Source organism: Artemia franciscana, chromosome 6 (assembly GCF_032884065.1).
Source record: "Artemia franciscana chromosome 6, ASM3288406v1, whole genome shotgun sequence".
In the NCBI taxonomy this organism is placed as follows: Eukaryota; Metazoa; Arthropoda; class Branchiopoda; order Anostraca; family Artemiidae; genus Artemia; species Artemia franciscana.
Genome location: NC_088868.1, coordinates 17,861,929 through 17,888,953, shown reverse-complemented (window position 1 = coordinate 17,888,953; position 27,025 = coordinate 17,861,929). Strand labels below are relative to the sequence as shown.

Genomic DNA, 27,025 nt, shown 5'->3' with positions numbered 1-27,025 from the left:
AAGGGTGCCAATGAGCAAAATCTTGAGGGGTCCAGGGGCCAATAATTGACCAAATTGACAAACTTATTCCAAAAAAGGAGTAAAAAAGAAGAAAAAACAGGATAAGATGGCGCCAAAAATTTCTTGGAGATGGCCTGTGGTCTCCCCGGCCCCTTGGATCCACCAGTGCCCCCACTTGTCAAGGCTGCATTTTAACCACATAATCTACATCTATGCGAATTTATCGAGCAAAAAAAGTCATTCCAGATAACACTCTGGATCTGCCAATGCCCACTCTCATCAGTAAATGAAGCATTGCCTCTCCCCTAGATTCCGAAATTTTGGGGGGATTTTCCGTTGCATTTTTTTCTTTGGCTTTTTTGGCATTTTCATAGAAGTGTTCTCTTTTGCGTTTTCATTGAAAAAAAAAACAAAAAAAAAACATTGTCAACCTAGACTTTAAAAATTTTGTTTTGTCCCTCTCCTATATTTCTCTAAATTAACACCGTGCAGAAATAAATATAAGCGTTTGACATACCATAAAAGAAAATATTTGACCAATGAACGTCATAAGTTTCATCTACTATCCTTGAATTTATGGCATTATTTTCGTCCATATCTTCAACACAATACAACCATCCAAACAAAACCTTAACAACGCCAAAACCAAACCAAAACTGACCGAATAATACAAACAACCAATTACACTTCATTCATTTCATTTCACATTTGACGTCACTGACAAGCAAGTGAAGCACTAAAGGAGTTTATTTCTGAGATGATAGCGAGGATAGCAGAGGCGCTTTTTACTCATGCACGATTAGCAGAGCTTCACAGTATGGCTGAAGTAGCTTCCTGATATAATTAAATAAAAAAACAAGTTTTTTTAAATGAAAGTAAGGAGCAACATTAAAACTTAAAACGAACAGAAATTATTCTGTATATGAAAGGGGCTTTTCCTCCTCAACGCCCCGCTCTTTACGCTAAAGTTTGACTTTCTCTCTTAACTCTATTTTTAAAACAGTAAAAAACTTTAGCGTAAAGAGCGGGGCGTTCAGGAGGAAAAGAAAAAAATTCTTTAAGTTTTAATGTTGCTCCTTACTTTCATTTAAAAAAACTTGTTTTTTTATTTAATTTCTGGACGTTTTTGAATTGATGCACGTTTTGATCTTGACTCTCTGCACATAAATAATTAAAACGAAATTTTCATATTAATTAATTGCAATTAATCGGAAGATTTTGAGAAAAATGAGCGAGGGAGGAGGCCTAGTTGCCCTCCAATTTTTGGATTACTTAAAAAAGCAACAATAACTTTTAATTTTTTACGAACGTTTTCATTGGTAAAAAATATACGTAACTTACGAATTAACCTACGTAACGAACTTCTATATTCGTATGTTTTCATTGCGTTTATGAGGGGGTTCAACCGTCGTCGATACCTCGCTCTTTACACTAAAGCTGAAATTTTATCCCAATTCCTTAAGAATGACCTCTGAATCATAAAGGCCGTAGAATAAATAGTTAAAATTACTAAAAATACTTTAGCATAAAGAGTGAGGTATAACGAGGAGGTAACCCCCTCATATGCGTAATAATTTTTGTTCGTTTTAAGTTTTAATGCTGCTCCTTACTTTCAGTAGAAAAAACTTTTCATATTTTTTTCCTTGTTTTTTCAAATAATGCTAGAAAATCATGCGCCATGGGGGGAAATTCTCTTCCTCCATGAGAAATTTCTCCATGGAAATATCCTCCCAATTAACCCCTCCCCCCCACAACTCTCCCCCTAAACCAAAAAAATCCCCCTGAAAACGTCTGTTCACTTCCCAGTAATCATTACTATATATAAACACAGGTCAAAGTTTGCAACTTGCAGCCTCTCCCACGGGGACTGCAGGGGAGTAAGTCGTCCCTAAAGACATAGTGATTAGGTTTTTCGACTATGGTTAATAGAATGGCTATCTCAGAATTTTGATCCGGTGACTTTTGGGAAAAAATGAGCGTGGGAGGGGGCCTAGATGCCCTCCAATTTTTTTGGTCACTCAAAAAGGGTACTAGAACTTTTAATTTCCGTTAGCGACATTCTGAGCCCTTTAGCGACATTCTAGGACCACTTCTAGGACCATTCTATGAATCAATAGATTGATTTAAAAAGGAAAATAAGAGGCTTAATGCCGGTCAAGATTTAAAATAAGAGCTCTGAGTCACAAAGTCCTTCTAAATATCAAAATTCATTAAGATCTGATCACCCACTCGTAAGTTATAAATCCCTAATTTTTTCAAATTTTTCCTCTATCTTTTGCCCCCCAGATGGTTGAATCTGGGAAAACGACTTTATCACGTCAAATTGTGCAGCTCCCTGACACGCCTACCAGTTTTCATCGCCCTAGCACGTCCAGAAGCACCGAACTCGCCAACTGAGCCCCTCCCCCCAACTCCCCCAAAGAGATTGAATTCAGTACGATTCTGTCAATCACGTATCAAGGACATTTGTTTATTCTATCCACCAAGCTTCATCCTGATTCCTCCACTCCAAGTGTTTTTCCAAGATTTCCCCCTCCAACTCCCCCCAATGTCAAAAGATCTGGTCGGGATTTGAAATAAGAGCTCTGAGACATGGATAGCTCCTAAAAATCAAATTCCATTACGATCCGATCATCTATTTGTAAGATAAAAATACCCCAATTTTCATGTTTTCTAAGAATTCAGATTTCCCCCTCCAACTCCCCCGAATGTCACAGGATCTAGTCGGAACTTGAAATTACGACTTTAAAGCACAAGATGCTTCTAAATATCAAATTTCATTAAGATCTGGTCACCCTTTCGTAAGTTACAAATACCTCAATTTTCAAAATTACCTCCCCCCCCCATTCCACCAAAGAGAGCAGATCCGGTCCGGTTATGTCAGTCACGTATCTCAGACAGGTTTCTATTCTTCTCATCCAGTTTCATCCTGATCTCACTGCTTTAAGTATTTTCTAAGATTTCCGGTCCCCCCAACTGCCCCCCCAAATTACGCTTGATCCGGTTGAGATTTAGAATAAGATATCTGAGTTACGAGGTCCTTCTAAGTATGAAGTTTCATAAAGATCCGATCACTCCTTCGTAATTTAAAAATACGTAATTTTTTCTTATTTTTCAGAATTACCCCCCCCCCTCCCCAATTGAGTGGATCTGTTCCAATTATATAAATCACGTATGCAAGACTTCTGCTTATTTTTCCAACCAAGTTTCATCCCAATCCCTCCAATCTAAGCGTTTTCCATCATTTTAGGTTTCCCCACCCCAAACTTCCCCCATTGTCACCAGATCCGGTCAGGATTTAAAATAAGAGCTTTGAGACACGATATCCTTCTAAATATGAAATATCATTGAGATCCAATCGCCCGTTCGTAAGTTAAAAATACCTCATTTTTTCTAATTTTCGGAATTAACCCCCTCCCAACTACCCCAAAGAGAGCGGATCCGTTCTGGTTATTTCAATCATGTATCCTCGTGTTTATTTTCCCACCATGTTTCATCCCGATCCCTCCACTCTAAGTGTTTTCCAAGTTTTAGGTTTCCCCCTCCCAACTCCCCGCCCCCATCACCAGATCCGGTCGGGATTTAAAATAAGAGATGTTTTAAATTGATGTTTAGAAGGACACGATATCCTTCTAAACATCAAATTTCATTGAGATCCGATCACGGCGTTCGTAAGTTGAAAATACCTCATTTTTTTCTTATTTTTAAGAATTACTCCCCCCCAACTACCCCAAAGAGAGCAAATCAGTTTTGATTATGTCAATCATGTATCTTGGACTTGCGCTTATTTTTCCCATCAAGTTTCATCCCGATCCCTCCACTCTAAGTGTTTTCCAAGATTTTAGGTTTTCCCCCTCCCTCCAACTCCCCCCAATGTCATCAGATCCGGTCGGAATTTAAAATAAGAGCTCTGAGACACAATATCATTCCAAACATCAAATTTGATTAAGATCCAATCACCCGCTCATAAGTTAAAAATACTTCATTTTTTCTTTTTTTTGCGACTTAACCGGCCTCCACTCCCCCCCCCAGATGGTCCAATCGGAAAAACGACTATTTCTAATTTAATCTGGTCCGGTCCCTGATAAGCTTGCCAAATTTCATCGTCCTAGCTTACCTGGAAGTGCCTAAAGTAGCAAAACCGGGACCGACAGACAGACCGACAGACAGACAGACCGACAGAATTGGCGATTGCTTTATGTCACTTGGTTAATACCAAGTGCCATAAAAACAAATAAACACGCATCCGTGATCTGTCTTCTGGCAAAAAAAAAATGCGAAATTCCACATATTTGTAGATAGAAACTTGAAACTTTTACACATAGGTTCTCTGATACGCTGAATCTGATGGTGTGATTTTCGTTAAGGTTGTATGACTTTTAGGGGGTGTTTCCCCCTATTTTCTAAAATGAGGCAAATATTCTCAGGCTCATAACTTTTGATAGGTATAACTGATCTTGATGAAACTTATATATTTAAAATCAGAATTAAAATGCGATTCTTTTGATGTAATTATTGGTATCAAAATTCCATTTTTTAAAGTTTTGGTTACTATTGAGCCGGGTCGCTCCTTAGGCTACTACAGTTCGTTACCACGAATTGTTTGATTCGTTATAAGATGTTCACATATGTTAAAATACCACGAGTTCAATTTTAGTATTACTTCGGAAAAATAGATAATTGCCATCAAAGGAAGTTGTATTGACAACGGGAGCGTGATTAAGTAGGCCAAGCAACAGTAGCCTATAGCTCCATGGTTGAGATGATCTGACAGGAAAAGCGTGTATATATTTGTTATTGTTCCGAAAGGTCGCGAGATCCAAAGGGAACTTGACCATTTTTTTCCCCACTTTAACTACTGGCCATCCAAACCGTTGGACAGGATGCGGATGGCTAACCTCGGAGAAGGGAGGGGGTTCCTAATATTGCAGGCACGTTGCTGCACGTTAAGGTAATTTCTTTTAAATTTATGCTTCGTTTTTCTTCTTTCTTTTAAGTTACATTACTTTTATGCTTTATAACTGATATATAAGAGAAAGGAGGAGGGGTGTCTCTCTTTTGTAGGTGTGCAGCTAAATGTTGTTACTGACAGTAATTTCTTTTAAAATGTTGCTTCGTTTTTCTTCTTGCTTTCAAGTTATATTACTTTTATGATTTATAACTGAGCAAATAAAATAGAATGCTCAGCCAGAAACGGTTATCTAGTTCTAAGATGCTCATTCTTTTTCTTTCTTTGTTTTGTGATTGCTGACCCCCATAAAATCAAAAAGAATTGTCATACGTCAAGATTGAACATGCCCATAATTAAAGCGTAGAAATATGTAGCCAATCGAACAGGGACACATCCAGGGGCGGGTGTTACCGATTTTGAACCTATTCCCCCCCCCCTAAATCATTTCTTAGACTCTTAAATTGGTCGTAAAATACAGGGGAAAAGCTGTTTCTCCTAAACAACTAAAAAATACTTCTATAACTTGTAAATTGGACTTAAATAGGGGTAAAACATTACCCCATCCCCCAAAAGTTCTTTTGACATACTCTCCCACCCACCTCTCTCCCCTCGAACAAAAATTCTGGATACAGTCCCGCAAGCATACATATTTTTGTTTCTTGTGACATTCTACATTCAGCCCCCTAATTTATTCCGAATTTTAAATTTATGAATAATTAGTCTCGTCTGAACTTTGGGTCGGGCAGGGATCACATTACCTGTAGCGTTTATAAAAAAAAAATACATGAGACTTGTTGCTCATATGTCGGTTAGAGCAAAACGGAAAATTTACAGAACAAAATTGTAAGAACTGAAATACAGTAGCCTTCTAATTCGATTACCTACAGCACGGGGAACTTGCATAAATTTTACAGGGAGAAGACAAGCAAAAGCTTTTACTGTAAGGAAACAATGGCGTTTTTTTTATAAAATTTTTTTTCAACTGAAAGTAAGGAGCGACATTCAAACTTAAAACGAACAGAAATTATTCCGTATATGAAAGAAGCTGTCCCTTTCTCAACGTCCCGCTCTTTACGCTAAAGTTTGACTCTTTGTAGCAGTCTACTTCTTGCAACAATAAAAAACTATTGATATCAAAATCCCGTTTTTTTTAGAGTTTCGGTTACTATTGAGCCGGGTTGCTCCTTTCAAACAGTTCGTTACCACAAACTGTTTGAAAAAGTTTCATATTTTTTGAATAATCAATAGTTTGCGGTGTTAACAAAAGTTAGGTCTTTCGAAGGTGGATTCTCGTGCAGCCCCACAATTTGGGCATGCATTTCTTACAATGTAGTTTGTCCCAAGCATCGATCAGATAACACAATCAAAACTTTTCGAATTTTTTCGACTCTTCTTCAATATGAATCAACGTTTTGATATGCAACTGGTTCGACAGGGCATAATCTACTTGCATCAGAGCGTGTTTTGTACGCTGGTGTAATTGTTGGTATAGAAAAATCTCAAAACAATACCAGATTAAAGGAATGTCTCCCTACCCTATCATAGCCCAATCTTAAGGTTTAGTCTCCCTGTGAAACTAGCAGTTTTATCATGAGTCTAAAACCTGTACCAAACTGACTTGCACCAAAAAGAGAGAACCCTTATCTAATTAAACCACAGCTTAGATACCAATAGCTGTGCAATATTGGTATCTAAGCTGAACATTGAGATCAAATTTGTTATGGCCCGGGGGGAGCAACCACCCCAATTTGCCCCCTCCCCCCAAGCTGAAATTTAGCAATTTAAAAAATCTTGTCAAAATTAAGATAGGTCTACATAATTAAAGTATCCACAGAAACAAATTAGTTTTCTTTAGTATAGCTTTACCTTTATGGTACTATATGGCCCATATAGTACCATTTTTCATACTCGTTTCACTGTCATACATTTTTCACTTGACTTGGAAAACCGGGTCAAACTTTGCCACCCCCATCAGGATTTTAACGAAATTACTCCGCTGGATTTTACCATTTGCAATGAGCAGAAACTGAAATCAGTTCCGTTTTGCCCATCCACCACTACCGGACGATTTTCTTTCTTCCGTACTTCTTTTTCTTTTTTTGATTGCTTAAAAGTTTAATGAAGATTGTATAGGGTTCTTTTTCTTCTCCTTGACTGGATTAGTATGGAGACGCTTTTGCATAATCTAATCACCGGAATTAAATTTCAAGCAGGTTTGGAGTTTGCAGTTTTTTTCTCTATGTGAATAGGGTTCGATTATTAGCCAATCAGAATATTCTTTGAAAAATTCTGATTTGATTGGCCTTAACTAAGATAAAATACAAAAAAACAAGTTTTTTTAACTGAAAGTAAGGAGCGACATTAAAACCTAAAACAAACAGAAATTACTTCGTATATGAAAGAGGCTTTTCCTCCTCAACGCCCCGCTCTTTACACTAAAGTTCGACTCTTTCTCTTAACTCTACTTTTTAAGACAGTAAAAAACTTAAGCGTAAAAAGCGGGGCGTTGAGGAGGAAAAGCCCCTTTCATATACGAAGTAATTTCTGTTCGTTTTAAGTTTTAATGTCGCTCCTTACTTTCACTTAAAAAAAAACTTTTTTTTATTTAATTTCTGGACGTTTTTGCATTAATGCATGTTTTGATCTTGGCTCTCCGTACATAAGTAATTAAAACGAAATTTGCATATTAATTTTTTTGGGCTAAATGCCTTTCTCATAGTTTTAATCAGAAGATTTTGAGAAAAAAGAGAGAGGGAGGAGGCCTAGTTGCCCTCCAATTTTTTAATTACTTAAAAAGGCAACTAGAACTTTCAATTTTTTACGAACGTTTTCATTAGTAAAAAATATACGCAGCTGACGAATTAACTTACTTAACGAACTTCTATATTCGTATGTTTTTATTGCTTATATGAGGGGGTTCACCCCCTCGTCAATACCTCGTTCTTTACATTAAAGCTTAAAATTTATCCCAATTCCTTAAGAATGACCCCTGAATCACAAAGGCCGGTATTACGAGGAGGTAAACTCCTCATATGCGCAATAATTTCTGTTTGTTTTAACTTTTAATGCTGCTCCTTACTTTCAGTTGAAAAAACTTTTCACATTTTTTTTCGATAATGCTAGACAATCCTGCGCCCCCTTCATTGAAATTCTCTAGCCCCATGACAAATTCCTCCATGGAAAGATTCTCCCAAGTAGCTCTAACAAAATTCTAAAAATCAATAGATCGACTTAAAAGGAAAATCAGAGGCTTAATGCCGGTCAGGATTTAAAATAAGAGCTCTGATTCCCGATGTCCTTCTAAATATCAAAATTCATTAACATCCGATCACCCACTCGTAAGTTATAAATACCTCATTTTTCTAATTTTTCCTCTCCCTTTACTCCCCTGATGGTCGAATCTGGGAAAACGACTTTATCAAGTCAATTTGTGCAGCTCCCTGACACGCCTAGCAATTTTCATCGTCCTAGCACGTCCAGAAGCACCAAACTCGCCAAATCACTGAATCCCTCCCCCCGACTCCCCCAAAGAGAGCGAATCCAGTACGATTACATCAATCACACGTCAAGGACATTTGCTTATTTTATCCACCAAGCTTCATCCCGATTCCTCCACTCCAAGTGTTTTCCAAGATATCCCCCTCCAACTCCCCCCAATGTCAAAAGATCTAGTCGGGATTTGAAATAAGAGCTCTGAGACATGAATTCCTTCTAAATAACAAATTTTATTAAGATCCGACCACCTATTCGTAAGATAAGAATACCCCAATTTTCACGTTTTCCAATAATTCCGGTTTCCCCCTCCTACTCCCCCCAATGTCACAGGATCTGGTAGGAATTTAAAATTAGAGCTTTAAAGCACAAGATCCTTCTAAACATCAAATTTCATTAAGATCTGGTCACCCTTTTGTAAGTTACAAGTACCTCAATTTTCAAAATTACTCCCCCCCCCCAACTCCACCAAAGAGTTATGTCAGTCACGTATCTTAGACAGGTTTTTAATCTTCCCATCCAGTTTCATCCTGATCTCTCCGCTTTAACTATTTTGTAAGATTTCCGGCCCCCCCAACTGCCCCCCAACGACGCTGGATCCGGTTGAGATTCAAAATAAGATATCTGAATTACGAGGTCCTTCTAAATATGAAATTTCATGAAGATCCGATCACTCCTTCATAAGTTAAAAATACGTCATCTTTTTCTAATTTTACAGAATTAACGCCCCCCCCCCAATAGAGTTGATCCGTTCCAATTATATGAACCACGTATCAAAGACTTCTGCTTTTTTCCACCGAATTTCATCCCGATCCCTCCAATCTAAGCGCTTTCCATGATTTTAGGTTCCCCATCCCGAAATCCCCCCAATGTCACCAGATCCGGTCGGGATTTAAAATAAGAGCTTTGAGACACGATATCCTTCTAAATATGAAATATCATTGAGATCCGATCACCCGTTCGTAAGTTAAAAATACCTCATTTTTTCTAATTTTTCAGAATTAACTCCCCCCCCCAACTACCCCAAAGAGAGCAGATCCGTTCTGGTTATGTCAAGCATGTATCTAGGACTTGTGCTATTTTCCCCACCAAGTTTCATCCCGATCCCTCCACTCTAAGTGTTTTCCAAGATTTTAGGTTTCCCCTCCCAACTCCCCCTCAATGTCACCAGATCTGGTCGGGATTTAAAATGAGAGCTCTTAGACACGATATCCTTCTATATATCAAATTTCATTGAGATTCGATCATCCGTTTGTAAGTTAAAAATACATCATTTTTTCTAATTTTTCAGAATTAACCCCTCCCCCCTCCCAACTACCCCAAAGAGAGTGGATCCGTTCTGGTTATTTCAATCATGTATCTAGGACGTGTGCTTATTTTTCCCACCAAGTTTCATCCCGATCCCTCCACTCTAAGTGTTTTCCAAGATTTTAGGTTTCCCCCTCCCCCCCCAACGTCTCCAGATCCGGTCGGGATTTAAAATAACAGCTCTGAGACACGATATCCTTCCAAGAATCAAATTTCATTAAGATCCGATCAACCGTTCGTAAGTTAAAAATACTTCAATTTTTATATTTTTTCCGAATTAACGGGCCCCCACTCCTCCCCCCAGATGGTCAAATCGGGAAAACGACTGTTTCTAATTTAATTTGGTCCGGTCCCTGATACGCCTGCCAAATTTCATCGTCCTAGCTTACCTGGAAGTGCCTACAGTAGCAAAAGCAGGACCGACAGACAGATCCACAGAATTTGCGATTGCTATATGTCACTTGGTTAATACCAAGTGCCATAAAAACGGAACTTTGATGCTAATAGATACATCAAAAGAATCGGATTTTTATGCTGACTTTAGATATATGTGTTTCATCAAATTTAGTCTTTGTCATCAAAAGTTACGAGCCTGAGAAAATTTGCCTTATTTTGGGAAATAGGGGGAAACACCCCTAAAAGTCATAGAATCTTAACGAAAATCACACCATCGCATTTAGCGTATGGAAAAACCCTATAGCAGAAATTTCAAGCTCCTATCTACAAAAATGTGGAATTTCGTAATTTTTGCCAGAAGACAGATCACGGGTGCGTGTTTATTTGTTTTTTGTTTTTTTTTTTTCTTTTCCCCAGGGGTCATCGTATCGACCAAGTGGTCCTAGAATGTCGCCAGAGGACTCATCTAACGGAAATGAAAAGTTCTAGTGCCCTTTTTAAGTAACAAAAAAATTGGAGGGCATCTAGGCCCCCTCCCACGCTCATTTATTCCCAAAATTCAACGGATCAAAATTTTGAGATATCCATTTTGTTCTGCATAGTCAACAACTGTCTTTGGGGATGACATACTCCCCCACAGTCCCTGGGGGAGGGGCTGCAAGTTACAAACTTTGACCAGTATTTACATATAGTAATGGTTATTGGAAAGTGTACAGACGATTTTCAGGGGGATATTTTGGTTTTGGGGGCCGAGTTGAGGGGAGGGGGCTTTTTGAGAGGACTTTCTTTGGAGGAATTTGTCATGGGGGAAGAGAAATTCAATGAAAAGGGCAGCAGGATTTTCTAGCATTACTATAAAAAAACACAATGAAAAAATAAGCATGAAAACGTTTTTTTAATTGAAAGTAAGGAGTAGCATTAAAACTTGAAACGAACAGAGATTATTACGCATGTGCGGGGTTCTTCTCCTCCTAAATACCTCACTCTTTATGCTAAAGTATTTTTAGTAATTTTAACTATTTATTCTACGGCCCTTCTGATTCAGGGGTCATTCCTAAAGAATTGGGACAAAACTTAATATTTAGTGTAAAGAGCGAGGTATTAACGAAGGGACAAACCCCCTCATATACATAATAAAAATATAAGAATATAAAAGTTTGTTACGCAAGTTAATTCTTAAGTTACGTATATTTTTTACTAATAAAAATGCTCGTTAAAAATTAAAAGTTCTAGTTGCCTTTTTAAGTAACCGAAAAATTGGAGGGCTACTAGGCCTCCTTCCCCACCCCTTATTTCTCAAAATCGTCTGATCAAAACTAAGAGAAAGCCATTTAGCCAAAAAAAGAATTAATATGCAAATTTCATTTTAATAATTTATGTACGGAGAGCCAAAATCAAAAATGCATTAATTCAAAAACGATCAGGAATTAAATAAAAAAAAACTTTTTTTTTAACTGAAAGTAAGGAGCGACATTAAAACTTAAAACGAACAGAAATTACTCTGTTCATGAAAGGGGCTGTTCCCTTCTAAACGCTCCGCTCTTTACATTAAAGTTTTTTACTGTTTAATAAAGTAGAATTGGGGGAGAGAGTTAAACTTTAGCGTAAAAGAGCGGCTATCATTTGAAATTTCCATACATTTGCTTCTGCAATAAACATTCAACATTAATGTCAATTTTAAATAATAAACTGAATGCATTTGCTTATAGAATAAACTTTTACCAATAATATTAATTGGAATAATTACCATCTCTGAATCAGCATCAAGTAGCTATTCTTCATAATATGTCAGTTCAAAGTTGAAAATGCGCTGTTAAATTTTTGGTACTTTGGGCTAGAGTTCGTTTTTTAGTAGATTGCAGTCTGCTGCAGCTGTATTAATAAGAAAAAAAACAACCTTTCCCGGACTAGTTTAAATGCAGCCAAATAAGTTAAAAATGAACAGAAAATACTATGAATAAATAAAGGAACAGAAAACAAATAGAAATTCAAATGGATAATCACATCAAATGTAAAGACAGATACTGTGGATACTATGGATGAATACATAAATCTTAAAGCGAAGAGAATTAAGATGAATAGTCTAATTTTTTTTTCTGTTTCGTTTATTTATTCATAGTAGTTTCAGTTCATTTTTAACTTATTTGGCTGCATTTCAACTCATTTTTGGTTTTAATATGGTTCTTAGCTTTTCTTGGAAGCGTTTCCAAGGATTTTTTTTTTTTTTTTTATTATTATTAATCATAGCTGCAGCGGGCTGGAATCTAGTAAAAAACAAACTCTAGCCCAAAGTACCGAGAACAAATAGGAATTCAAATGGATAATCACATCAAATGTAAAGACAGATACTGTGGATACTATGGATGAATGCATAAATCCTATAGCGAAGAGAATTAAGATGAATAGTCTATTTGTTTTCTGTTTCCTTTATTTATTCGTAGTAGTTTCTGTTCATTTTTAACTTATTTGGCTGCATTTCAACTCATTTTTGGTTTTAATATGGTTCTTAGCTTTTCTTGGAAGCTTTTCCAAGAATTTTTTCTTTTATTATTATTAATCATAGCTGCAGCGGGCTGGAATCTAGTAAAAAACGAACTCTAGCCCAAAGTACCGAGAACAAATAGAAATTCAAATGGATAATCACATCAAATGTAAAGACAGATACTGCAATGGGTGAATACATATATCCTAAAGCGAAGAGAATTAAGATGAATAGTCTATTTGTTTTCTGTTTCCTTTATTTATTCATTGTAGTTTCTGTTCATTTTTTATTTATTTGGCTGCATGTCACCTCATTTTTGGTTTCAATATGGTTCTTAGCTTTTCTTGGAAGCTTTTCCAAGAATTTTTTTTTTATTATTATTATTAATCATAGCTGCAGCGGGCTGGAATCTAGTAAAAAACGAACTCTAGCCCAAAGTACTGAAAACGAATAGAAATTCAAATGAATAATCACATCAAATGTAAAGACAGATACTGCTATGGGTGAACACATAAATCCTAAAGCGAAGAGAATTAAGATGAATAACCTACTAAAACTTTAAATAGTAGCGATTACCACAAATAAGAGCAGAACTAGTGCTCTCTAAACCCACCAAACAACAGAGCGTGATTTTCGCTCTACTGAAAACATTTTATGTTTCGATGGGTTGGGTTTTATTTCTCATAATATTAACAACAGCAAAGCAAAAAAATACCATTTCAGGACTAATCAAGCTGTTGAAATAAGAGCTTGTGCAATTCAGAAATAAGGTCACCCATACCTGTTCATCAAACACACTAAAAGGCTTGATTGTCAATCACTCTTTGGTGCTAATTATATTTGTTATGAACAGTTATATTTATTTTTACCAAAAATCAACGACAACAAAATAAGATCATGATAATGACCAAGATTACAAGAAAAAAGTACCTTGGATCCTGTGGTGGCGCAGTGGGTTTGACCTTAGCTTGGTAATACGGTATCCAGAGATCGAATTATACAGCAGCAATGCACTGCAGGGCCGACGCAGGGACCTTAGTAGTCAAGAAGCGTCGTTAATCTGATACAACTCAATACAAGAAAAAAGCTCTTGGAATCTTAACATTTTTGACTTTAGTTTAATTTTACTATTTTATAAAGATACTTTTTTCTATCAAAACTTTTTGTTCTGGTTCTATTTTACAAAATCATTTTAAAAAATCGATGCCTGTATGAATTGTTTAGAATTAACGTTGGTATTTTGTAAAAATTATTTGTTTAGTTTACTGACGCAATGTTTTGAATTACTACTACTGGTACCACTAATAATTTGCTGCAGCACCAGCCACGCATGCTCTTCCCTTGCCTCAATTTATTGAGTGGTTACCCCTTCCAACGAATTTCCACTTTGCTTAGATGCAGTTGTATCTTAATCCACTATTGTTTTAGAAGGATCTTTTCATGTTCTATTTTGTCGTAACTGATTTTCTCTTTGAGTTACATAAAAACAAATTTTCAGCTAGAAGTAAGCAGCAACGTTAAAGCTTAAAACGAAGAGAAATTATTCCAAATATCAGTGGGATTGCTCCCACCTAAATAGTTCGCTCTCCACGCTAAAGTATCTTGAACTTTTAAAAATACTTTTTGTTCTAACTAAACGGGCCTTGTGTTTCAAAAGTTGTCCTTAAGAAATTAGGACAAAAAGTCAAACTTTAGCGTAAAGCGAGAGGCATTGAAAAGAGGACAACCCCCCTCATATACGGAATAGTTTCTCTTCGTTTTAAGTTTTAATGTTGATCCTCACTTTCAGTTCAAAAAACTTGTTTTTTAATAAATTAATTAAATAAATTTCCAAAAAAGAAGGTTTTCAAGGAAAAGTAAAGGCCACACTAAACTTAGGATCAGCAGAAATAAAAATTTACTATAATTCTAACTCACAACCATAAATCACTATTGAAGAATAAATAAAACCCAAAACGAACAGAAATTAAATAAACTATCACCGCAAATAAACATACAACAGGTACTACTATAAATGAATAAATAAATCTTAAAACAAGTAAATCTTAAATTGAATATGAAAATCAAAACCTTTAATCAATTTTGACTCTTAAAAAAAGCAAGAAGTTTTAATTTCCAGCCGATTGACCCATCTCCGAAGTTAATTCGACCACACCTTCCACAAAAACCATATATACTAACCATGGACAACTTGCATAGGTTATTATCCTTGCCCTGCTGGCTATGGGGAGTTTTGCAATTCCTAAGTTATACTTATTTGAACTTTAGACTATTTTGAACGAAATGGCCATTTCAAGATTTTATTCGGATGTATCTGGGGAAAATAGACGAGGGGTCTGTTTCTGCATTCCATGCAAAAGTTGACCGTGATTAAAACCTGCCAGCCAATGATGGGCTACTTGGGGGTCCTACTGCCGGAATGCTTATACTTAGGACCTGGAAGGGACGAGGAGAAAAAGACACATGTCGTGGGCAGTTCAGCTTTGGAACCGACTATGACTACAGTGGTTAGAGGAACGCCGTTGGAGAGTTCAAGTAACCTCCAATTTTCTATCATTTGTGGTGAGCTGAGAGAGTTCACCAATAACGCCCACATCAACTGCCGTTGGAGAGTTCCAGTAACCTCCACCAGCCAACTGTAGACGGCGAGCTTGGATAGTGAAGCAGCCACCGGCTCCAGCTTGGGGCTGTACCGGCAGATACACCTTACTTTTCAAAGGTACTTGCCTGAACTGAACTAACATTCAAATCCTTCATCGAAATATTAGGGAAGTTACGATAACCTTTCCGGAGCAATCCTCCAAAAGTTTATATGTTTTTGAATTAGGGCTGTCAATCCAACCAAAATCATTATCTGATACACCCTGCTCTTCAAAAGCAGTTTGATGAGTAGAACCAACATCCGAACCCTCCAATGAAATATCAGGGGAGTTACCTTCGCCTCTCCATATACATCTTCCAGTCGTTTATGAGTATTTGGACTGAGCTGGTCAAGCCAAGCAAAATCATCCCTGGTACATTTCGCTGCTCAAATGGATTTGGCTGAGGTGGGGTAATGTCCATTGAAATACTGGGATGAAATACGTTCACCTCTCCAAAGCATTCTTTGGAGCAAAACATTAAATTTTTATACGAGCACAAGTCAATAAGCTGATTATCATGAAATACATTATCAGTACTCATTTCTCCAAAGCAATCTTTCAGTAGTTTGTCATGTCATTCTTGCTCGTTATTAAAAAAAAAAACTAGTTTTTTTTAACTGAAAGTAAGGAGCGACATTAAAACTTAAAACGAACAGAAATTACTCCGTACATGAAATGGGTTGTCCCCTCCGCAATCCCTCGGTCTTTACGCTAAAGTTTTTAATTGTTTTAAAGAGTAAAATTGTGGCAAATAGTCAAAATTTAGCGTAAAGAACGAGGGATTGCCGAGGGGACAACCCATTTCATATACGGAGTAATTTCTGTTCGTTTTAACTTTTAATGCCACTCCTTACTTTCAGTTAAAAAACTAGTTTTTTTTTTATCTAATTTCTGAACGTTTTTGAATTAATGTATGTTTGATTTTGGCTCTCCGTACATAAATTATTAAAATTAAATTTGCATATTAATTCTTTTTTGGCTAAATGGTTTTCTCTTAGTTTTGATCAGACGATTTTGAGAAATAAGCGGTGGGGAAGGAGGCCTAGCTGCCCTCCAATTTTTCAGTTACTTAAAAAGGGCACTAGAACTTTTCATTTCCGTTAGAATGAGCCCTTTTTGCAACACTCTAGGACCACTTGGTTGATACGATGACCCCTGGGGAAAAAAACAAACAAACAAACAAATAAACACGCACCCATCATCTGTCTCCTGGCAAAAAATACGAAATTCCACATTTTTGTAGATTGGACCTTGAATTTTTTTCTGTAGGGTTCTCTGATACGCTGAATGCGATGGTGTGATTTTCGGATGGTGTTATACTGCAATTGTAGCCTCATACTTGCCATTAAACACCATTTGGGAAAATGGACTTACCGTGTTTTGATACAGACGGTAGTGGATATTAGCAACAGTCCTAAAAAGAAAAGACTACATGTTTTTTCTATTTTACGACGCCCATACTACAAATGTGTTCCTGTATGTGTTATTTGTGCCTTCAGCAATGCTTGAACACCAGCTTTAGAAAAAATCAACTACTAAGTGTTTCGTTTGGAACTGTTGTTTAATCACCTTAGACCTGTTCTCAAATGTTCCTTGTCTGATCACAAATTGAAACAAATACAGAAGGTCCTATTGAAAAAAGCATTTGTTGTCTTATTAGTTGGATTTAATTTCTAGGTACTTATTTATCTAATTTTTGTAGCTAAAATTCGTCTACGAAAAAAACCAGAAATTAACAGTTTTATAAAATTTGAATGTCTCTGAAGATTAGGATAGAATTTAATTTTTACGGGTAGCAAGATTTTGTTTTTTGATTTTTAGTGGATTTGGAGATGAAAGTGCTTATCGTGACTTTTAATGTTTTTACTCGACAGTTTGGTAAATCTTATAATCAATTTTCACCCTTCATGCTCACAAGTATTCCATTTGTACAACTGTTTTCCAATTCCAAGCTTCATCTTGAGACCACGCCATTCTCTCCTTCAACGGTAAAAATTACCACATCTTATATACAGTCGAATATTGATTATAGGATGTAATATTGAATCCAACCTTGACTTAACCAGACGGATGTGAAAAGTTTTAATACTAGTCTAATTATCATCAAAGCAAAAATTCAACAATCAAAAAGTGTCATTTTGACATTGATAATTTGCATGTTACAATCCTGCTAAAAGTCGGTGAAATTTAAACGATAGCTACTTTTTGAAGACGCCACACAGCGTGAACACACACCACAAAACATTAAAATCGTTGTTCAAGCAAGAAATTTTCTACTCTTTTCTTACAAAGGATTCCTAAATGCTAATCTGTTATGCCTTTCATCCAAGTGGTCCCAATGTATCATTTCAGAAGGGATTTGGTATGACGGAAATAAACATTTAAAACACCTCCTGGGAGCTATGAAGTGGTTTTGATTTCATTTTCATAAAGCGACATGAGACAGACCACTTAATCTGATGATTAAATTTTTTATATTGCTCTCTATCTGTTTCTTTGCACTTAAAGTTGTTTTGAGCCGCTGTTTTTTAGACTTTTTGATATCACAAATTGTATGGTCTATTGCCGCTAGAAATTTTCAACGTTTTGTCGGCTTTCTATTTTTTTTTCTTTGGAATCAAGAAACTAAATGATATCTCTAGAGTTCCATTAAGTAAAACTTTCCCAAATTTAATTCGATACTCTTCCAAGAAATCTATTTACTCTATAAAATGAACAGTGGAGGAAATTGATAACCAAAATGGTGCGCACTGCGCTGTACCAATAAATTATTAGGAATGCACTTTATTTGTGATCGATCCGGAATTTTGGCCTTTAACATGTGCTGTAAATAAAAAAAAAAAATTACAAGACAAATATTAAAAAATATAAAAACTGTATGCCAGCCATGACTGAAAAAATTCGGGTTTTTTTTTTTTTTTAGAGATTGCTACGTTTGAACTGCTCGATGTTACTTTAAAAATATTAGATTATTCAGCGGTCAGAATTAGTTCATTATTATAGAGGTTTGAATAATAGAATTTGATTGTGAACTTACAAAGTCAAAAATTAATTTAGTTCTTCAACTTAAAGTCTTGAGAAATCTAAAATAGGATTCAACTGATCTGGCTTGGAAATAACCCATACATTAGTGAAATCAGTTGTGCCAAACAGTTGACTCATGGCATGATTGAGGACTGTAACTTTTTTTTCCACTGATTTGTTCATATTGTTTCGATAATTGAAACCCCAGGAATAAAGTGGTTGTTTCTAGCCTGTATCTTTACTCTCAATACTAGCATAAGCTGATGGCAGTGTTAAGCCACCATAGGCTGAATCACTGACGAGATCTCTTCCTCTGCCATATTCTGTTTTGGCTATGGTCACATTCCAGGGAATCCCCAAAATTCAAGGTATAATATAATACCAGTCAAATCGTGACTATTAATTCTTTCAATTTTCACCTTATGGGCTATTCAGATGAGTGGTTCGAAGTTTTTTTTTTTTTTTTTGTTCTTTGCTTTTGTTCGGAGGACAAGCCCGGCTACCCAAATCTCTCTTTACGATACAGTTACTAAGTGGAGTTGAAGTACTTCGTTAATAAAAAAAGTCGTGTTTCTCCCCCCCCCACCAAGTTTTACTCCAAAATTATCTGTGAGTTATTTCTCAGAGAAATTGTCTAGCATAAATTCATCTTCTTTTTATAGTATCAATTCTTCTTTTTGTGCTCGCCTAACACTGTCGCCTGACATTCCCAAAGTTCTTTAATTTAACGGGATAATTTTACCCCCCAAATTATCCCGAGTCGAGCTTTCTGATCAGGTGTATAAAAAATTTTCCTTCCCCCCTCCCCCCAAAAATGAAATCAATAAAGGTTCATTTCCCCAATGACTTTCCTGTATTTTCATACAGCTCACTTTTTTTCGTGTTTTAAGTATCTCTTCCTTCCTTAAAATAGGTTGTTGTGTATTTGTCCCATTCTTAGGACTTTCCTAATTTAGAAAAACTAGTTGCGACAAAATAATCAACACAATTAAAATTAACTATTTGTTTTAAAAAAATGTAAATAGCCGCCCTATACAGGTGGTTTTTATATCTCTTTTGGGGCAGTTATTAGTAGTTTTGTTGTAAGATGATTTGTTTGTAAGAAAGGTTACTTGAACTTGAGAAACATTATAAACGATATGGTGTTGAATCTACCGGTGACCTTTCGAAATCTACTATAGAAGCTTAGATTTATTTTACACAAATTCAAAAAGAAATAAGTAACATTCATTATCCATGCAGCCTTTTAACATTAAACTGCAATTGCTTAGAACCTGCACTTTCCACCAGATAGATTTTTGTCTCGATTTCTAGTTTCCTGTAACATTTTAATTATCACAGTTTCTTAGGATAACAGATGAGTAACACAAGTTGTTCCACAATGGTTTCCTTAATTACAAAGGCCTGAGGATTGTTTACCTCAGACATGAACATATGTTATGTATCGTGATGGTCCCAGACGCACACGCAACTGTTCGCGTGTTCGGCTAATGATGGCTAAGGGACGTCCAAATTCCTGTAAGCAAATCAACTTGCACTCCTAGTATGGAAGTAATTTCTTTCGTCTAATTAACTATGGACGAATAGTCAGAATGGAACAACTTTTCTGGGATATATTTTTTATATTTTTTTCTGATGAATAAGGTATATTAAGAGATGCGCCATTTGGGCCAAATCTTGGGGTAGGCATGGGGCATTTGACAGAACTTGAGACTTTTATTATGAATCTAACCTAATTTCAAAGTTTACAATGATTAATAGCAAATAGCGTAATTACCCCAACGGTCGTCAGGTAATTACGCTTTTTGGCTAATAGGTGTGCAGTTAGTTCAAATCATTTGAACAGAATGGATTATGTTGGACATAATGGATAATTATGGCCGAAAAAGGGCCTTTGTGGTGGAAGCTTGGGCCCCATGGAAAATCTGGGGTGGGCAATTGCCCACCTCTGACCCCCCCCCCCAAATGGCGCCTCTGCATATTAAGCGTACAATGTACCGTGTTATTTAATAGAAGATAGTAATTGATTGGGGAACAGCATTTAGTCTTAGGAAATGGACTTGCTACTTTTCTAGTAGCCAGAGCACAATTTATAGAATCCATTGGCTGATTGATGACTTGCTCCTCCAGACAACACACTCCTTAATGCAAAATAATCTCCTTGCCTTGAGATGCCAATTATATCCATATTAAATACATCGGTCTTATCACCAGATAACCCATATCTTCCCCAATCTTGATTGCTGGGGTATTAATTAACAAAAATGTAGGTAGGGACGGGTTCAAAGTGTATATTTGAAATCTAGGGGCGGTGTTTTTTTTAATGTAAATATAAGAAAAAGGAATTTTGACATGAAAATAAAACAAAAGGTATTTTCCGAAATCTATCGTGCCCCACCCCCACCTATTCAGCATCCCTATTTGACTATAGTGGATCTACATCATCGCCTTTTAGCTTTCGAGGGTAAATAGATCAGAACTAATTGACTTGAGCACCAACAGCAAACTCGTTACGCATTGAATTGCAGATCCAACTGATAGGTAGAATCAACTAGCAAAATCAAAAACCTAGTAAAGAGTGAAATAGGGCATATACGAATAAAAATTTACTTTAAGCAAATTTCAAAGAAATTGTAGGGGAAAAGTTTCCTTGTTGGCAAAATTCTGAAATAATAGGGGGTTATAGCAATAACTTTCAATCGTGAAAACACGATTAATGAAATTTCTATTTTCACAAATCGAGAAATTGAAAAAAACAAAATTTCGGCACAAGCTGAAAACCTGTAAAATGCTTTAAGGTAGCAGCTCGTAAGAAAAAATTTGTTTTAAAAACAAATTTTAGTTGGTTTTTAGTTGTTTTGTTTTCAATATACACTACAAATCTCACCAAAATTCATCGTCTAACTTAAGCAATGAAATTACAGAAGTCAAAATGATTTTTCGTTAAAAAATGGCCGAAAAATATAAGTTATACTTCCTATCTCCCTCAATTTTTCCCGGCGAGGTATTTGTAACTTTGTTACATTGATGAAGCATCCAAGATGTATATTATTACGTCATGATAAACAAGTTCATGATAAATCATTCAGATATTTTCATTAATACAACGAAGAAATGAATTTTGATCTATTAGATTTTTTCACAGCGTAATTTTGCCTTCACTTACTAAGCAGTCTGGAAGAAGAGTATACAAAAGGGGGAAATGAAACCCCCAGGTTAAGGGTTTTCAATCATGGAGACTGTAATGACACCTTGTTGCTTTTCACTCTAGAATTGGCAGGAAAATTGCCATTTTCGGTGCTATATTGCACTTTACGATAGAGTTATCGAGATTAACTTATAATAAGTCCTTAGATATATGCAAAAGTTTTTAAAAAGCTATTATACATCCCTGTATGGTATTGCTCTAGCCAGCTAACTTTGCCAGGAAAACAGGAGACAAGACTGCAATCCATGCAAAAAAGAGATTTTCCTTGTTTTTCAAGATTCAAGGTAATCTAAAGGTCTTTCTTCAAGGTAATCTAAACATATCATTTCCTGACATTTTAACAGATGGATTGTACCACCAAAATGAGAGAAAACCATACTTTTCTGGGGTATAGTCTTTTTTCTAACTTAAAAAGGACAATAAATACTGTAATTTCTTTCAAATGAGATATCTTCCATATTTTATAATCACTGGTCCGATGCGGTCACACCTGGAAAAAATGGAAAGAGAGGAGACGCATCAGTGCTGCCCTTGCAAAAAAAGCAATTTTCCTTGTTTTTGGAGTAGGGGGGCTTTAATTCTCCAGTATACTCTTTTCGAAAATGGTGATTGTAATTGTACACTTTTCATTCAGTCCACCGACATTTTCGATAGGTTTCATGCTGTTTTCTAAATTCGCCCAAAAATTTCTTTTGTAACAAACCTTTACTGCCTAATTAAACCTGTATAGTAGTTATCTTTCCTGAGCCACCTTTAAATGACAAATTTTTATCACCAGCCAGTTTTTTAAGCCCTTTTTAAAACTTAAACTTACATTATGGGTTGTTGTTCGCCGTCTACTGAGCCTTCATGGAATTTGATGCAAATAGAAAATTCAATCAGTTATGAAGTTTTTTTTTGCTGGGGTAAAAAGGGTTAACATGGGGAGTAGAGTCTTACAGCCTCTGGAGCATGTTATTCCATCAAGTTTTGAGATCAGAAATTGCAAACCTTCAGTTACGGGCTTTAGGGTATGAAAAATTGATTGACGAAATTAGAAAAAAAAATCAGTTTGACCCTTGTATAATACTTTTTGATCCTATATGGTGAAAAAAGATGCTTCGCTGTTGTTTGATCTCTTTTGTTACTTCTTGAAAGCAATAGATAGTCCAATTTTAATTTCGGTTCAAATAATCCTTCTCCTAATTTTTGCGGGCACTGGCTCGATAGCATCACCCGAGGGAAAAAAGGAGAAATCAGTGACCTATTTCTATTGGTAATTATAATATATAAATTATAAATATAGTAATTAGTAATTATAAATATACCTATTGAAAAAAAATGGGAATTTCCTAATTTTTCAAGTTGGGGTACTCTAATTTATAAAAACGGCGTTTTCTGTAATGGTAATTCTAATAATGGACTTTTCATTTCGACCAACTGCAGCAAGTTTTGAAGGGGTTTCAAGCTCTTTTTCTAAATCCTTCACATCTTATTTTCACAGTAAGCCTTTGCTGTTAAGCTAAACCTATATAATAATTACCATTCTTGAATTGATTTTAAATGAGAAATCTTTTTCTTGACACTTAACTCAGAATGCATTTTTAAACTTTCGGTTACTATGGGCTGTGTTCTGCTCTCTACTGAAATGCGGCGATTGCTCCAAGAATGAAAAGGAATCAAGCAGTTCGTGATAACGAATTGTAAATTGTAATTTCTTCTCAGCTTAATTGTATAGCAAAATTCACACTTTCTGATGATGAAATTATTACTAAAACTGAATAACTATACCTCCGGCACAAAACGGCTCCGGAACTGCGGAAGGAGCGACCTGACTCAATAGTAAACGAAACTCTAAAAACGAAATTTTGAAACCAATAGTTACATCAAAAGAGTTGAATTCTTATGGTGATTTTAAATATATAAATTTCATCAAATTTGGTCTTACTTATCAAAAGTTATGAGCCTGAGAAAATTTGCCTCATTTTGGAAAATAGAGGGAAATACCCCCTAAAATTCGAGGAATCTTAACAAAAATCACACCATCACATTCAGCGCATCAGAAAACCGCACCGCAGAGGTTTCGAGCTCTTATCTACAAAGATGTGGTATTTCGCATTTTTTTTGCCAGAAGACCACCGATCACGGATGCGGGTTTATTTTTTTTCTTCTTCTTTTTCCCAGGGGTGTTCGCATCGACCCAGTGGTCCTAGAATGTCGCGAGAGGGCTCATTATATTAGAAACTAAAAGTTCTAGTGCCCTTTTTAAGTGACCGAAAAAATTGGAGGGCACCTAGGCCCCTTCCCACGCTCATTATTTTCCAAATTCAACAGATCAAAATTTTGAGATTGTCATGTTGTTCAACATAGTCGAAAAATGTAATAACTATGTCTTTGGGGACAAATTACTCTCTCGCAGTCCCCAGGGGAGGGTCTGCAAGTTACTAACTTTGACCAGTGTTTACATACAGTAATGGTTATTGGGAAGCGTACAGACGTTTTCAGGGGGATTATTTTTGGTTGGGGGACGAGGTAAAGGTGTTACTTGGGATTATCTTTCCATGGAGGAATTTGTCATTGGAGAAGAGAATTTCCATGACAGGGGCACAGGATTTTCTAGCATTATTTAAAACAAAAAACAATGAAAAAATAAATATGAAAAAGTTTTTTCAACTTAAAGTAAGGAGCAGCTTTAAAAGTTAAAACCAATAGAAATTATTACGCATATAAGGGGTTCATCTCCTCCTAAACACCTAAACATTTTTAATAATTTCAACTATTTATTCCACGGCCTTTGTGATTCAGGGGTCATTCCTAAAGAATCGGGAAAAAATTTAAGCTTTAGCGTAAAGAGTGAGACATTAACGATGGGCAAACTCCTCATATACGTAGTAAAAAGTATACGAATATAGAAGTTTGTTACGTAAGAAAATTCGTAAGTTCCGTATTTTTTACAAATAAAAACGTTCGTAAAAAATTAAAAGTTCTAGTTGCCTATTCAAGTAACCAAAAATTGGAGGGCAACAAGGCCTCCTCCCTCACCCCTTTTTTCTCAAAATTGTCCGGTCAAAACAAAGAGAAAGCCTTTTAACCCAAAAAAAATTATTATGCAAATTTCGTTTTAATTATTCATGTGCGGAGAGCCAAAAACAGAACATACATTAATTCAAAAACGTTCAGAAATTAAATAGAAAAACAAGTTTTTTTGACTGAAAGTAAGGAGCGACACTAAAATTTAAAACGCAAAGATATTACTCCGTATGTGAAATGGGGTCTTCCCTCCTCAACACCCCACTCTTTACGCTAATGCTTTTTTCTGTTTTAGAAAGTAGAGTTAAGAGAAAGAGTCAAACTTTAGTGTAAAGAGCGGGGCGTTGAGGAGGGAACAGCCACTTTCATATATGGAGTAATTTCTCCGCGTTTTAAATTTTAATGTTGTCCTTACTTTCAGTAAAAAAAAATTTTTTTTATTTAATTATTATATAAACTAGCCGCTGCTCAACGAAGTGCCAACAAAACTTAACACTTTCACATCTGACAGGTTTCTCTTTGCTTGTGGAGAACTCTCATTATCAGATGACGTGAATTTTTATTTCTTATTTATTTTCAATGGCGATAGAGAATCATTGATGCTTTGATAGATCTTCATTTTATGGAGGGTCTTTTAGTGCTTAGCTTTATGGAAGATGAGGATATTCGACACATTCAAATGATTTTGCAAGCCTCGGCGTCGGCTGACAGTATCGAAGACAAAGGGCCTCGTTAGCGTATTCTCTTAGGGAACAAGCAACCATCGATGACTATTGAGAATCGGGTGACTATGAAATTGTATTGAAAAGACAATGAAATTTCCCGTCCCCTTTGCCGGCAGGGCTTTCAATTAAAATGAGTAGCACCACGGGCAACTCCCACAGCTGAAAAACTGCTCAAAGGACATTCTCTTTGGGCTGGTTTTGTGTATTTACCAAGTAGGTGTGGTAGAACATTTTTAGAGACTTCCCTTTCCTGAGCTTTAAAAAGAAAATTCTTCTCGGTTTAATTGAATAACAAAATTCACACTTTCTAATGATGAAATTTTCACTAAAACTGAATAACTATACCTCCGGCACAAAACGGGTCAATTTAAATGGCTCTTCTCAGATCAAAAGGGAAGTAGGCATCAGCTTTCAGTTTTCTATAGTTATTCAATTGAGTTATATCAGATCCTCTGTCTCTCTTAATGAGACAAAACTAAGCTATGAATTATATTCAGATTTAAGGAAAAGTTGATTAAAACGGAAGCTACACCAAAACATGATTCATCGAAAATTACATAGTATAGCCGAAAGTGAAAATTCGGTTATTATTTCCAGATTGCTTTCTTGTAAAATTTTAAATTACTTTCAAACTTTTTTTTTACAAATGATTTGTCTTTATTTCTTAATCTGCTACCTGATATCTGTGTTTGATGATCGATCAAACAGTTTGATATAATGAATCTTGAGTAACTCGACCCAACAGGAACCAAAACTCTAAAAAAGAATAACTACAAAACAAAAAAGAGCTTTTTTCTTTTTTGATACTCTTTTATTTCACCATGTGATGCATCTCTTATAAAATATCTCTTCTTACGAGATGTATGTATTTACTCTAACGTCTCTCACGACACGTCAAGTGAGTACATGAGTATATAACACAATATTTCATATTTTAGACAAAAAATGAAGCGGCTTAATCGTCTGATCTATAACTCATTATTCTAATGATTGCCCTTGAGCTTTGTTGATGGTGATTGCTAATCGAACATTCCCTGTGTCCCCGTCGTCATTTATATATCCCCCTGTGCCCCTGGCGTCCCCGTTGTAGTTGTTTCCCTGGGTCCCGGTCGTCATTTGGGTCCCGGTGTCCCAGTCTGTAATTTCTCTTTGAGTGTCGCGGTCGTCATTTATATTCCCTGTGTCCCGGGCCGTAGAATAAATAGTTGAAATTACTAAAAATACTTTCGCGTAAAGAGCGAGGTATTACGAGGAGGTAAACCCCTCATATGCGCAATAATTTCTCCTCGTTTTAAGTTTTAATGCTGCTCCTCACTTTCAGTAGAAAAAACTTCTCATATCTATTTTTTCCTTGTTTTTTTTCAATAATGCAAAAAAAATCCTGCGCCCCCTTCATTGAAAGTCTCTTCCCCCATGAGAAGTTTTTCCATGGAAAGATCCTCCCGCGTAACCCCCCACCTCAACTCTCCCTCCCAAACCAAAAACAATCCCCCTGAAAAAGTCCATACACTTCCCAGTAACCATTACTATATGTAAACATAGGTCAAAGTTTGTAACTTGCAACCCCTCCCAGGGAGACTGCGGGGTAGTAAGTCGTCCCCAAAGACATAGTCATTAAGTTTTTTGACTATGGTGAATAAAATGGCTATCTCAGAATTTTGATGCGGTGACTTTTATGAAAAAATGAGCGTGGGAGGGGGCCTTGGTGCCCTTCAATTTTTTGGTCACTTAAAAAGGGCACTAGAACTTTTAATTTCCGTTAGAATGAGCCCTCCCGCGACATTCTAG

At 36.1% G+C, this 27,025-nt stretch overlaps 1 protein-coding gene across 3 annotated transcripts in view; it reads right to left on the bottom strand.

Moving 5' to 3' along the window:
• The window catches only part of LOC136028132 (dual specificity calcium/calmodulin-dependent 3',5'-cyclic nucleotide phosphodiesterase 1-like), a 318,548-nt gene that overhangs the window by 263,198 nt on the left and 28,325 nt on the right, over nt 1-27,025 (bottom strand). Inside the window, exon 2 of one of the 3 annotated variants that reach the window (XM_065705780.1) lies at nt 16,646-16,685. The exons of 1 other annotated variant lie outside the window; for it this stretch is intronic. The gene's annotated coding sequence lies outside the window, so the exon portion shown is untranslated. Of the gene's footprint in view, nt 1-517; nt 710-16,645; nt 16,686-27,025 lie in introns of those variants that run through there. One more of the 3 variants, XM_065705779.1, reaches the window with a different exon arrangement.